The 12436-nt window shown below is 45.4% G+C and overlaps 1 protein-coding gene across 11 annotated transcripts in view; it reads left to right on the forward strand.

Annotated features, from left to right (window-relative positions):
* Positions 1-12436, forward strand: part of RBM47 (RNA binding motif protein 47) — a 341878-nt gene that overhangs the window by 205417 nt on the left and 124025 nt on the right. For all 11 annotated transcript variants that reach the window (XM_085642210.1, XM_085642224.1, XM_085642211.1 and 8 more), the window contains one exon: positions 8261-8449. The gene's annotated coding sequence lies outside the window, so the exon portion shown is untranslated. The remainder of the gene's footprint in view (positions 1-8260; positions 8450-12436) is intronic.

Here is a 12436-nt window from a genome sequence, read left to right on the forward strand (position 1 = left end):
AATGCAATCACGGCACCCACGCTTTATCTTAAGATGTTTAACGCTAAAGCGTGGGTGCCACATTGTAACAAAGGTAAATGAATAGGAAAAATGCTTGACCGCCATTTTTTTCCTTATTTGTTTACTTTTGTTACAATCGCGGCACCCGCGCTTTAGGTTTAAACATCTTCAGCTAAAGCGTGGGTGCTGCGATTTCTTTCAAAATTAAAGAAATTGAAAAAAGAATGTGAATTTTATTTTCTGTTTCTTTACTTTGGAACCAATTGCGGCACCTGCGCGTTCGCTTAAGCTGTGTAAAGCTAAAGCGCGAGTGCCACGATCCATTTGCAGTGCGATAGCTCTCGTATTACTGAAAGTTTGAGCTATTGATGTTGCATTAATATTAGCAACGTCAACAGCTTAAACTTTCAGTAATGCGAGACCTATTGCATTGCAAATGCTTGTTTAATAAGTACACTTGAGTCGCCTCCTTTTTAGGTCTCGCCTGGCGAAAGCAGCGCACGCGCTGCTCTAGCCAGGAGAGCATCTTTTGGAATCAATTCTGCGAGGGCTCTCATGCACGCGTCTGCAATGGACAAAGGTGGCTGCTCTCGCCATTTTTCCATTGCAAACAGCATGCGCGTGTCCGTGGGACTGTGGACAGTCCCACGCCATTTTGTTGCCATAGCAACAGTATGCCGCTTCGCGTGTGTCATTTCCCCCGGGGCACAAGCAGGCATCCACTTCTGTCTTTTTGCTGCGATCAGCTGTCCTGACAGAAGTGGATGCCTGCTTGTGCCCCAGGGGAACTGCAGGACAGCCGTTAGCATTTGCAATGCAATAGGGCTCGCATTTATGCGAGTTTGAACTATTGACATTGCAAATGACAATGCCTTCTATTTATGTTTTAAAAACAAGAATAAAAAGGCATTGCCATTTTCAATGTCAATAGCTCAAACTCGCGTAAATGCGAGACCTGTTGCATTGCAAATGCTTGTTGGATCTAGTAGATGAGTCCAACTGCTTCTCGAAGTCTGCAGCACTACTAAATTAGATTACAAATGCCTTCTTGTCAGGGTTGCAAGTCCAGCTCCTGCTGAAATGTGCTTTTAAACAGTGGAAGAGGCCCATGTTTGCCCTTTCTCTCGGCAATGACGCTGATCATCCTGTGATTCTGGGCAAATCACTTAATCTCCCCGTGCCTAACAATTATGAATGTGTGTCCTCCTGTATCGTAACTGGTGCTATGTAAAGCACTCCTATACCCGATTCGGGTCAAGTTCGCGCTATATATATAAAAAAAAGACGATAAATGGCAATTTTATGGCATGAATTTATCAGGAGCGCAGCCACAATGGTGTACGAAGATAAGGTAAGGGTGAGGAGTACATAGGTGGTTGCAGTGTTTACATTGAACACTGTTTCATGTATAATAATATAAGACCTAATACCATTTAATATTGTATCTGTAAAATGAATGATACAAAAACAGATTTCCTTCTCGAGGATCAAATCGGTGCACCTGCTTCATGGTTCAATGGGATGTGAAGAGAATCTATGCAGATATAATTTGTGCATTGTAATGTCTTTCCCATTCCTAGTAAAATGTTGGAATATAAAATGGGTCAACTCCTATTACTTTTTTGAGCATGAAAACCATAGTTGTGTATATAAAAAGTGCAATGTGTGACCACAAATTGCAGATCTAAACTCAGAATCAGGATCTGTGTTATGTTCCTGACCTTGGGAGTATTTATGGGGAGAAGGTGCGGTGTTATGGCCAGAGCTGTCGACTTTGGAACTAGGGACCCAGGTTTGAATCCCGGTTCAGGCTCCACATCCTGTGATTCTGGGCAAATCGCTTAATCTCCTTGTGCGTAAAACAAACAAAAAAATGAATCTGACCTTGTGTAACTGGTGGTCACCAATTCCCCTGAGTCGAGTTCTGCTTTATAAAAAGAGCAACAATACAAAATATATTTTGCACTGCGTAAAATCGGCCAGATCGGTGTAATCTCCTCCGTATCAGAACGGGAGCTCCTAGTGGTGTTAATGAGAACTTAAGAAGCAAATGTAGTGAGCACTGGGAGGAGGGCACCCTGGCCAGGCAGTTCAAGGCATTTCCATTCCGCTCCTACGTATAATATGGCCTGGTATTGCCAAGTCCCCTCCCAGTGAATGATCAGTTACCCCGTACCCCTGAAACCCTCTCTACACCGAGGTATTGATAGTAAAGCATCAAACACAATTATCTTGGATTAGGGGTCGTATGACCCCGCGGCCGTGTTTTATAAAAAATAATAAAACCTAACATTTCATGACACAATTAAAAAAAATATATATATATGCAGAAAACCACAACATAGTCAATCACAGTTTTCAGTACTTTATTGACGCAATTTTTATGGCTAACCTTAACATGAAACTAATACATAGCCATACCTAACTTAAAAGTGGAACATGTACATTGTTTTCTGTGTATCCTGGATGAGCCTTCGTGCAAGGTCATGACTGTTCCCCATTAATTGCCAGGTCCCCCTTTACCGTGACCTTACGCATGAGGTCCGTGTGCCCTGCAGATTATTTTGCGGGCACCCCCTACACCCTTCTGTCCTACCTCCCAGGGGCTGATGTTATACCACGTTGGTGCCCAATGCGCCTGCGCAGGGGTTGGCCCAAGCGGCCTACTGGTAATGGAACTCCCTACCCCTTGCACCCTTCAGCCTACCGGCTACCAGCACCCCCTGGAGTGTGATGAGGGACCACAGTCCCCTCCTCCCCCCCGACGTCCCCGTTAAACAATGGGATGCCTAATAAGAGATGTAAAATTTGACCAAGCAATCAAGACCATACCCCCATCAGGCAGGTATAGTTGACTGACTATCTGGCCCCCCCATCTACTGCTGACACCCAGGTAATACCCCATGTGTTGTCCCTACCATCCAGGCTAGCATATTCTCCATGAACAAGTAATTACCCAATTTAGAGAGGTGAACCCCGCCCTGTAAAAAGAACCGGTCCCCCTGGATGCACCCATGTGGAATCGTCCGCATTTAGGAGTCTGAAAAATCTGTCAATCCGGTTATTGATCCTCTTTACGGAGTGATTCAAAGCCCAAACAGATTCTCCACCCCCCTCCATTGGAACCTCGGGATCATGTGAGACCATACTAAAAGAGACTGAGGGCATTGCCTGGCAAACCACCCCTCCTGCATTATTACAGCGTCCACCACTCCCTTCCTACCCAGGTGCACCAAATCATTGCCTCACAAATGTATTATCACCGCGGCAGGTGCCGCTGAGGACTTAACAAACAAATGTCCAAGAAGCTTTTGGAATTGATCCAACCTCAATCCCCCTTGACCATACATTGATACCTTCCAACCCGCACAGCGGGCCCTGTCCGCAAAATTGCCTGTTAGAAAATGCTGTTTCAATCAGTTCACATACGAATGACCTATGATCCTGCCTTCTCTGTGGCCCGGCCCCCAGGCGGGTACCTGGCGTGGGCGAGGCGTAGTTGACCGGTGGGCGACGCCAAGCTCCCCTCCTGCGGGATAGGGCGTGGAAACTGCTGAGAAATGGAAAACAACCAAATGTTAGCAATGCCACTTAGAGTAAATGAAACCACACAAAGCGCTTGTAACAGTCCGAAGACCAACGCCCTATTCTCTGAACCTGGATTCGGTGGCTGCCCCGATCCTGAAACAATGGGTACCAAATTTGGATGCGTCCAGGCCTGCTGCCCCTAGTGCCAATGCCAAGACCTTCCCAAACTGAAACCTCGTGAGGGGGGTCCTGTCCTGGTGGATCAATAGTGGCCCCCTGCGCCCCATGGCCTGCAGGCCATGTATGTCTCCAGGTTTCCCACCGGACAGCATGAGCTCCACTGAGCTCTTTACAGGATAGCGTGGTCCCCCCTCCCGCTTTGATCCATTTTTGATCTAGGGATTGATAGGGTTACTGACCCTGCCTGTAGTTGAACATGGGCAAATAGCATCCCACCCTGCCAGTTGTTTATTGCGTGCCACCAATTCCCCAACCCTGAAGTCGCCATAAAAGGCGAGGGAAAAGGCACACCTGAATAGTTGGACCTTAGTGGTCATACTTTCCCCAGTGCCTCCATGATGGATGAGAGCCCTTCGATGCTAATTGGGTGTCTAATGTCTGGCTGGGCCCATTGCAAGCGCTGCTACACCTTTAGAGCCCTTTACAGTAAATATTTACCCGTAGGATCCCTATGGCCCATCATCTTTGCAAAAAGGCCATAGCAGTCATGTGGCACTTTGCGCATGCCACAGAGCTCCCTCCATCCCTCAATTCCCTTATGAATGAGGTAACGGATACTAGTTCATGCCATGTCCCTTCCCAGCCATGCCCAGGGAAGCGCAGTATGCGGAAAATGCCCCTCATAGGCCTGCCTAGTCCTGGGTGCTAGGCTAGCTGCCATGAGGTCTGGTAGGTTTGGTCACCAAGCTGCCACAGATGCTCCTGAAAAGGTGTGGGACAGTCCCCTGCTTCCGGATGATGAGACCTGAAAACCTGCATCTTGAAACGAGACAACGCGTCAGCCGCATGGTTGAGAATCCCTGGGACATGGCTAGCTCTAAACATCACATTTAATCTCCTACATTGTAGTGCAATTTCCTTAAGCAAGCAAAGCATCATCTTAAATTTGGCAGACTGCTGGTTGATGCACTCCACCACCGCCATATTATCTGATCAAAAAAACACCGACTGATTGCGAAACTGGTGTGGCCATATGGTCACCGCCACCAAAATGGAGAATAGTTCCAGAAATTAAATGTTATTTGTTACACCAGTTTCGACCCACCACGCGGGCCAATGCTGTGCTGGCCATTGCGAACCTAGAATGGCTCTAAACCCCTTACTCCCTGCAGCATCCGTCTGAGGCCAAGCTCCGGGCTGGACCTAGCTGGGCTGGACCACACCACCATGCCATTGAAGTCACGCAGGAATGCCATCCAAATCCGCATATCCTGCTTAACCTCGCTGGACACCCGAGTGTGGTGATGTTTTTATTTCAGCCCTGACATTGCCTGCAGGATGGAACATGAAAAGGAACGGGCCATAGGGATGATTCTTAAAGCAAAGTTCAGCATACCCACTACCTTCTATAGTTGATGCAAAGTCACTTTTTCCTTGCGCAAACAGTCTGCTAATGCCAACGTGAAACCTTCCACTTTGTTCAATGACAAGCGTGACACCCCCTCAATGGAATCCAATTCAATGCCCAGAAACTCAATTTGGGTGGCCGGTCCCACTGTTTTTCCTTGTGCTAGGGGAACCCCCAGGTCCCTCATGAGTGCACAAAATTCTTCCAAAGCTCTGCCACACTCCTGTGACTGCGGTGCCCCTAACAACAAGAAATAGTGTAATATCCAGTGGTGCCAGGTAACCTGCATGAAAACCCACTCCAAAAAAGAGCATCATTTCTCAAAATATGAGCAAGAGACCGAGCACCCCATTGGCATGCACTTATCCATGTAGAACCTCCCTTCTAGCTGAAAACCAAAGAGGTGGAAATCCTGTGGGTGGACAGGCAGTAGGCGGAAAGCAGACTCTGTCGGATTTTGCTAGTAAAGTGCCTGGGCCCAGCGACTGCAGCATTGCAATTGCCTGATCCAATGATGCGTATTTCACAGAGCACAGGGCTTCATCAATGGCATCATTCAGTGACTGACCCCTGGGAGCCGATAGGTTATGGATCAAGCGGAACTCCCTTGGGTCTTTTTTGGGCACCACCCCCAGCGGTGAGCACACAAAATCCTTCCCAGGAACTGAATCAAAGGGACCTGCCAGCCTCCCCAAACGTAATTCCTTCAGCACTTTGTCTCTTGCTACAGAGATGTTGTCCCTCACAGATTGTTGATTGCGGCAGTAAAAAACCCCAGAATAGCCGAGTGCAGGAATCCTGAACCCGTCCCTGAAACCTTCCAGCAAAAGCTGGGCCGTGTTTGGGCAGCAGTACTTATTCAACCAGGGTATCAAAGCCATTGTGTCTATTGGTAAGTGAGCTTTACCAAGTAAGCAACCCTCATTCCTGTTTCTTAACTCCCTTGTCCCTTGATTTTTTGAAACATTTTGATTCTGGGTGGGAGGAGAAATCACAGAAGTAGCAGATGTGTCTAAATTTGCATGACCCATTGGGCCTTGTGCATGTCTTTTTGTTGAAATCCTAAAACGCTCCCTTCTTGCTGCTGCTGCCCTCTCCCCCCCCCCCTCCCCCTTGATTAGGGGTGCCCCTGACTGAAAGAACTGCCCTTTTGGCACTTCCTTACTTTGGTAGTTCATGTGTCTTAACCAGAAAATCATATCCACCTGGTCCCATGTGAGTTCTGGGTCAGAGGCCTTCAGCCTTTTAAACGCCATGTCATATTCTTTCCAACACATTCCCCCATACTATCATGTGCTCATGCGATCCTATTGTGGTAGCACACCAATTCTGCGCTTAGCCCTGGGAATTTCTCTACCATCACTGCATGAAAATTGGAAAATGCTTTAATCCAGTTAATTAACGCCTCCTCAATCTTTGTCCTAGTAGGCCAATTGGCCCAGTCCTTTGGGTGAGACCATTCCCTCCGTTTTTTGGCCTCCTCTTTCTCATCCTTGTCTACCAGCAAAGAAAACATGTTCACATATTCCCCTTTCCAAATTTGTTCTTTTACTTCCTGTGCTATATGCCTTGGCAGATGTGCTCTGAGCGCACTTCCCCCAAACCTAAACTTGGCAACAATTGTACTGTACCAGCTGATGTGCTTGCTTGCATCTTTCCGTCTTCAGGTCCGGCAGCTGTGACCTGCTTTGGGGGTTCTGGCTCCCCCGCCTTGCTCCCTGTGCCTTTCTGGCTCTCCACTGGTGGCGGCACCACATGTTTCGCTTTCTCAACCTGCGCCACTAAGCTCCTGGCTCTCTCTACCGCATCCCCTTCAGCTAACAGGAGCCCATTGCCCACAGATTGAATCGCTGTGCCTGCCTTAGCTAGCCATGGAAGCACCGCTGCTAAATTTGCCACTAGATCAGGCTGCCCTGGGACCAAATTATGGGTACTGCTGGAGGGTTCTACTGGCACATGCGGGACCTTATTTAACACAGCGCCCCCTTACGTGCTCGGCTGCCCTGGGCCTCACATGCCCGCTGGTGGAATCGTGCCCCCTGGTGCTGACCCCCCCGCTGGGATCACTGGTACTGGAACTCCAGGCACTGGGAGGCTGGGACTGATGGTCCTGGGAGGGCTGGTACTACAGGCTCTGGGAGGGGTGGGACTACAGACCCTGCGACCCCCGGTTCTGGTAAAGCTGGGGTTGGTAACCCCCCCAGGGGCTGGACCCACCCCCACCCGTTCATTCCTAGATCTACTGGATACCGGAGGGAATGCTGCACAGCTCTGCCACGGTGTGACCTAGGTCGCTCATAGTTTGCAACATTGCAGCCATCCATTGCACCATCCTAGCTGGGGCCTGCCCCCTCTTCCCCTTTGGTGCCATTGTTCAAAGCTCAGGTGTACACCCGAATCCTGTCTTAAATGTGGCCTGAATTTACAACCGTAAATGCCCCTAATACAATAAACCCTGCACCAACAATCCTGGGTACCTTGCAAGCTAGTACACAAAATTCACCTTGCTTGCTGCCCTGGGACAATGCCCAAACGTCCCAAGCAATCCCCTGGTCGACCACAAGCACCCCCTCAGCCAGAGCCACTCCCCCAGGCTATTATTGCGGTAACGTGCCTAAAACCCCCTGATTTGATCAAGGCAACTAAAAAGGAAAACACTTGCTATAAGGGAAGAAGAAAAAGAAAGAAATATGCAGATGCATATTTAGCCCAGCCCACCAGCCGCAGACTGCCCTCAAAGACAATCTGAAGTTCTATCATTTTGAATAACGAGCATACCCAACAAAAGCACCAAAGTCAAAGTTTCACCCAAAGAAAATTTGGGGTGCAAATAAACGTCAGTAAAGTGGGAAACTAGGACAGTTGTGGGATTGCACCAATCCTGCATGGCTTTCAATATTTTTTGTGAAATGCTCAATAACAAAGCTCTCTAGACAGGAGACCCACAGACAGGCTGGGTGGTTTGGGTGGTAGGATCACATTTGAAAACCTCCTATCCTCCAAGCATGACTATATTAAGCTTTTACTCCATTTAATAGCTTTTCGAACTATAGACTTTCACCCGAAACGTGTACGCAAGACTAGTAGGCCAGGCCCTTTTAGTCCATTTCTGATAGCGAACTAACTTTTCTTTCTTTTTTGCAGCTCCCTGAATAGCATCGAGTCGAATTGTTGGGAAGCAGCTGTTCATAAACAGGCCTGGAGTGGATTCCTTCACTGTGATGAGCAGATCCCGTGACGGAAACGGACAGCAAAGTTCAAGAGTTGCACTAAAAACAAAGTGAGACAACAAGAAAGAAAGCACTTAGAAAACAAAGTATTGGAACTATTAAGGTAAAATGAGAATAGGCAAAGTATGATTTTTGAGTATATTCTGTGTCGTCTGGGGCTATTCTATTGAATTTTATTATGATAGAAAAGGCAGTGCTTCATTTGTATTAAAAAAAAAAGTAAGTGCCAGGGCCCTTCTCAGGAGGCCGCTGCAGCTTGCACCACCCCATTGCCCTAGCTAGTGCTGCCAGTGACAGAATTAACATTACTATTAACCCTCTCAACTTATACAAGTGTGACCATTCTGACTACTCAAGGCCACCCAAAGCTATAAGAATGGCATTGGTGGCAGGTATTATTCTGTTTTAATGTATATTGAATTATTCACACTGTCTTAGCATCTTAAGTTTGATAGAGAATGCCACAATGTGGTAGACTGTCTTTCGAACCGATGCTGAGTATAACGTGCTGGTGCCAAGCACTGGAAAAATGCCAGCTCATATCAAGCACTGAGGAACGTGCAACAGGGATGAAAGAAGTATCTTTAATGGCCCATTTGGGGTCATTGCAACAGATGGTTGATCTTTCCATTGTTCCAGTTTCTATTGTTTGATCAAACTGATTCGGGCATCCGATTGCTAAACAAACCCCTTGAATAAGTGGGCTGGCCCCAAAACCATTATAAGATTTATGCCATAGCAATGAAAGTAAATGTGGCACAATGCAGCATGTTATTTAGAGCAACTCTACTAAAAACACTCATTCACACATTTATTAATATAAAGCAAAAGTGAAATTCAAGTTTATTACCGCAGAATAGCAAAACCGAGAACAGAAAAACACTATTTACTGACTCACAGATTTCAGGTAACAATTACTTTACATAAATAACTCTTCTAACAGTCAGGAAGCTTCTTCAGTGTGATTTTACCTTGCTGCATAAATGTTGGTTTTGGTAAAACTCTTTTTATTAAAACAAATACACATGAAAAAAGTAATGCCATAAATCATTTATGGAGATGTGCAGAGTATAAATGTGGTTTATTACTGTGTCATGACCAGTGGCGGCTCCTCCGCTAACCCGGAGGAGAGTCGCCCCACTGCTCAAGAGGAAGAATAAAATGATGACGATGTATCCTTATTATCATTCTATATTTCCTACTGCAGTCCGGGGCAGGCGGGGCTGGCCAGAGCACGGGGAGGAGTGGTGTGCACTCCCTAAATGTGCACGAACTGTTTGGCCAGCCCTCTTGGAAACTTTGCCTGTTCCCCTCCAGGCTGCATACCAGCCTGGTGAGGAACATGCACAGGTCCTCTGTCCCCATCTGAGCGACGAACCACGGCGCTCAGACCAATCGCAACGCAGCGTTGTGATTAGTTCAGGGGAGCCTGAGTGCTGGGGTGCTTCCTGCTGCCGGCGCGGACAGGAAAAAGGAAGAGGACGGAGGAGAGGCTGCAGTCAGCCGTTTCAGGTAAGTCCTTTTTTTTCCTTTTTATTTCATTCCCCACCACCCCCGTCTAGTAGCAGCCACTACTGGTCATGACCTACACTAAACGTCACCTCTTATAAGTCATGGTCCCCTAACTATTCAAAAGTGGTGATAAATAGTATTTAAAAGAACTATTTCATGGTTGCCGGTGAAATACAGATTTGACCGTCATAATGACAGATCCTAAACCAATCTATACAGTGTTAAAATTGTCAGGGCTACAGTGATTGTGTCAAAGCGTACAATATAGTACAGCTAGGTTATCTAAAATATGTGGCAAAAAGATGCAATTTATGCTCCATATTCTCTGTCAGTATTATTTTCATCAATTTGAGATAAACATTTTTGGTGAAATCTACAAATGATATGCCAAGTTTCTGGCAAAGGCAGTGAATACATCATTATTCTGTAAATACTGTAGCCACATAATCACCTAAATTCATTGACCCTCACGATTGTCAATTGTTTTATTAACAATTTACTCAAGAAAGAAACAACCTCCATACATCAGTGCCCATTGTTACCTGTACTTTTAAGAAAACAGCTTTTGTTCAGGCTCGTCTGTCCCAAAATAAGCATGCAGTATAAAAATACATGACAGGTACCATGAATAATATGGTTTTATATTGCCATCTTGGATTTATGGCGACATGTACAAACCATTGAACCTTCGGCCTTGTGGTTAATGTAACCACAACCCCTCAATGGCAATATTTAACGTACTGCACAGTTGCCCGTAACATATTCTCTCTCGCTATATATATATATATATATATATGTGTGTGTGTGTGTGTGTATATATATATACACACACACATACATGTGCGTTTGTGTAAAAATGTAAAAAAAATATATGTATATTGGTAGCTACAGTTGTAGTTTTAAATCTTTTATATAGAAGTAACTTGCACAACTTATCGCCACTTCTGAGACAGAGACATTGTAAAAATAAAACGGTGACATCCAGCAAACACAAAATATCACAATAAACTAAATGAGCTCGTGGCATCAAGGGTGTAAGCTCAGCAATAAATATAGCCATAGGTTTACTGTCGGGAGCGCCTGCGATTTCCCTTCCACCAATCAAGATTCATAGAGAGTGACATTAGGAATGGACCAGCGGGACAATGATTTGCCCATTTCACCACACTGCACATAAAAAGCCCTCGTCGAGCTTTATCTTTGCATGAGTTGCCTAAATCTCCGCCACCCCCCACACATCCACCAGTTTTCACATACAGTTGTCTCATACATACAGTCAGGTTAACAACTACTGCCCCCTGTGGCCAGTAAAGGTTTGTGCCTGAAGAGTAGTTTTTCTCTCCAGTTCTCCTCCCAACTTCTTGTTGGGTCGCTCCAACTGGATCCAGTCCCAGGCCTGACCTTTCGAGGCGTGTTACAGTGCTGGGGTGAGGTTCAAGAACGCTGCAACCCTTCGCAGTCCTAGAAACGAGGCTCACTGGGCATGTTCTTCTCTGTGTCAACTCCCTGAAAGTTGGATACAGTTGTAGCAGAATGAGATGACATCAATGGCAAGTACCGCTTCCGTCCTCCCTCCTCTACTTACCTATATCCTTACTTTCAGATCTGGGCAGAGTGATATTTGCAAAAGTGTATGCAGAATGTTGAAAAGTATAGCTTATGAAAGCAGAAAGGTTAACAGCATAATTATCGGGGCTAAACATTGGTAAACCAAACAACTGTGCTTAAACAGACTAGATCAATTAAAGAAATCACACTGGTTAATAACTCAGAAAAACTTTGGTATGTCTAGGTGATCACGTGTGTTGTGGTCACATGAGGTGGGATGTGGAGGGAATGCTGGCAGTGGGCAGCTCAGCATTTAAAGCCATTGCAAGGTGATGTAAAGACATTTGGTGCAAACAACTGTTGCTGCCTATGTTCTAAAATAAATATTCAGAAAGGATACTTCATTTCCGATACATCTCCGTAACAGAAGCCATCTTGAGTTTTTCATCCATAATTACTAGCTGGAGTAAGTTGCTATAGAGGCTCCATCCAACCACTTAACACTTCCTCGTGGTAGTTATTTAAGACTTATTTAAGCCTTATCCTTTGTACCCGCATGAAATGTTGTACAACAAATATAGTTAACGACTGTATTTTTTGTTATATTATGAATTCCAATTCCTTTTCTGCTCCAGAAATGCACTTTTTGATGAAGAGGGGTAGGAATCATGGTTGCATACAACATCAATATATTGAGCACAGTATTGTGCTGCAAAATTATTGCAGACAGAATGTTAACTACCAAAATATTGTGAAGGTAAGTATATTTATTTAACTACATACCTTGAAATATATATATAGCCAAGGTGCATAAATGTGAAGTTTACTATAGTAGCTGTATACTTAACTTTCAAAACATTTTGTTAGTTAATTTGTTAGATATTCTAAAATACATATTTTGAATAGTTCTAAAATAAAAGTGTGCCACAAATCATGTGCTCTTTCTAACAAAAATACTCCTTTAATAACCGGATACAAAATGAAACCCCCACTTTAACCTGCAGACCACTGTATATCAATTACCAAAAGA

This window comes from Triturus cristatus, chromosome 2_2 (assembly GCF_964204655.1).
Source record: "Triturus cristatus chromosome 2_2, aTriCri1.1, whole genome shotgun sequence".
Classification (NCBI taxonomy): domain Eukaryota; kingdom Metazoa; phylum Chordata; class Amphibia; order Caudata; family Salamandridae; genus Triturus; species Triturus cristatus.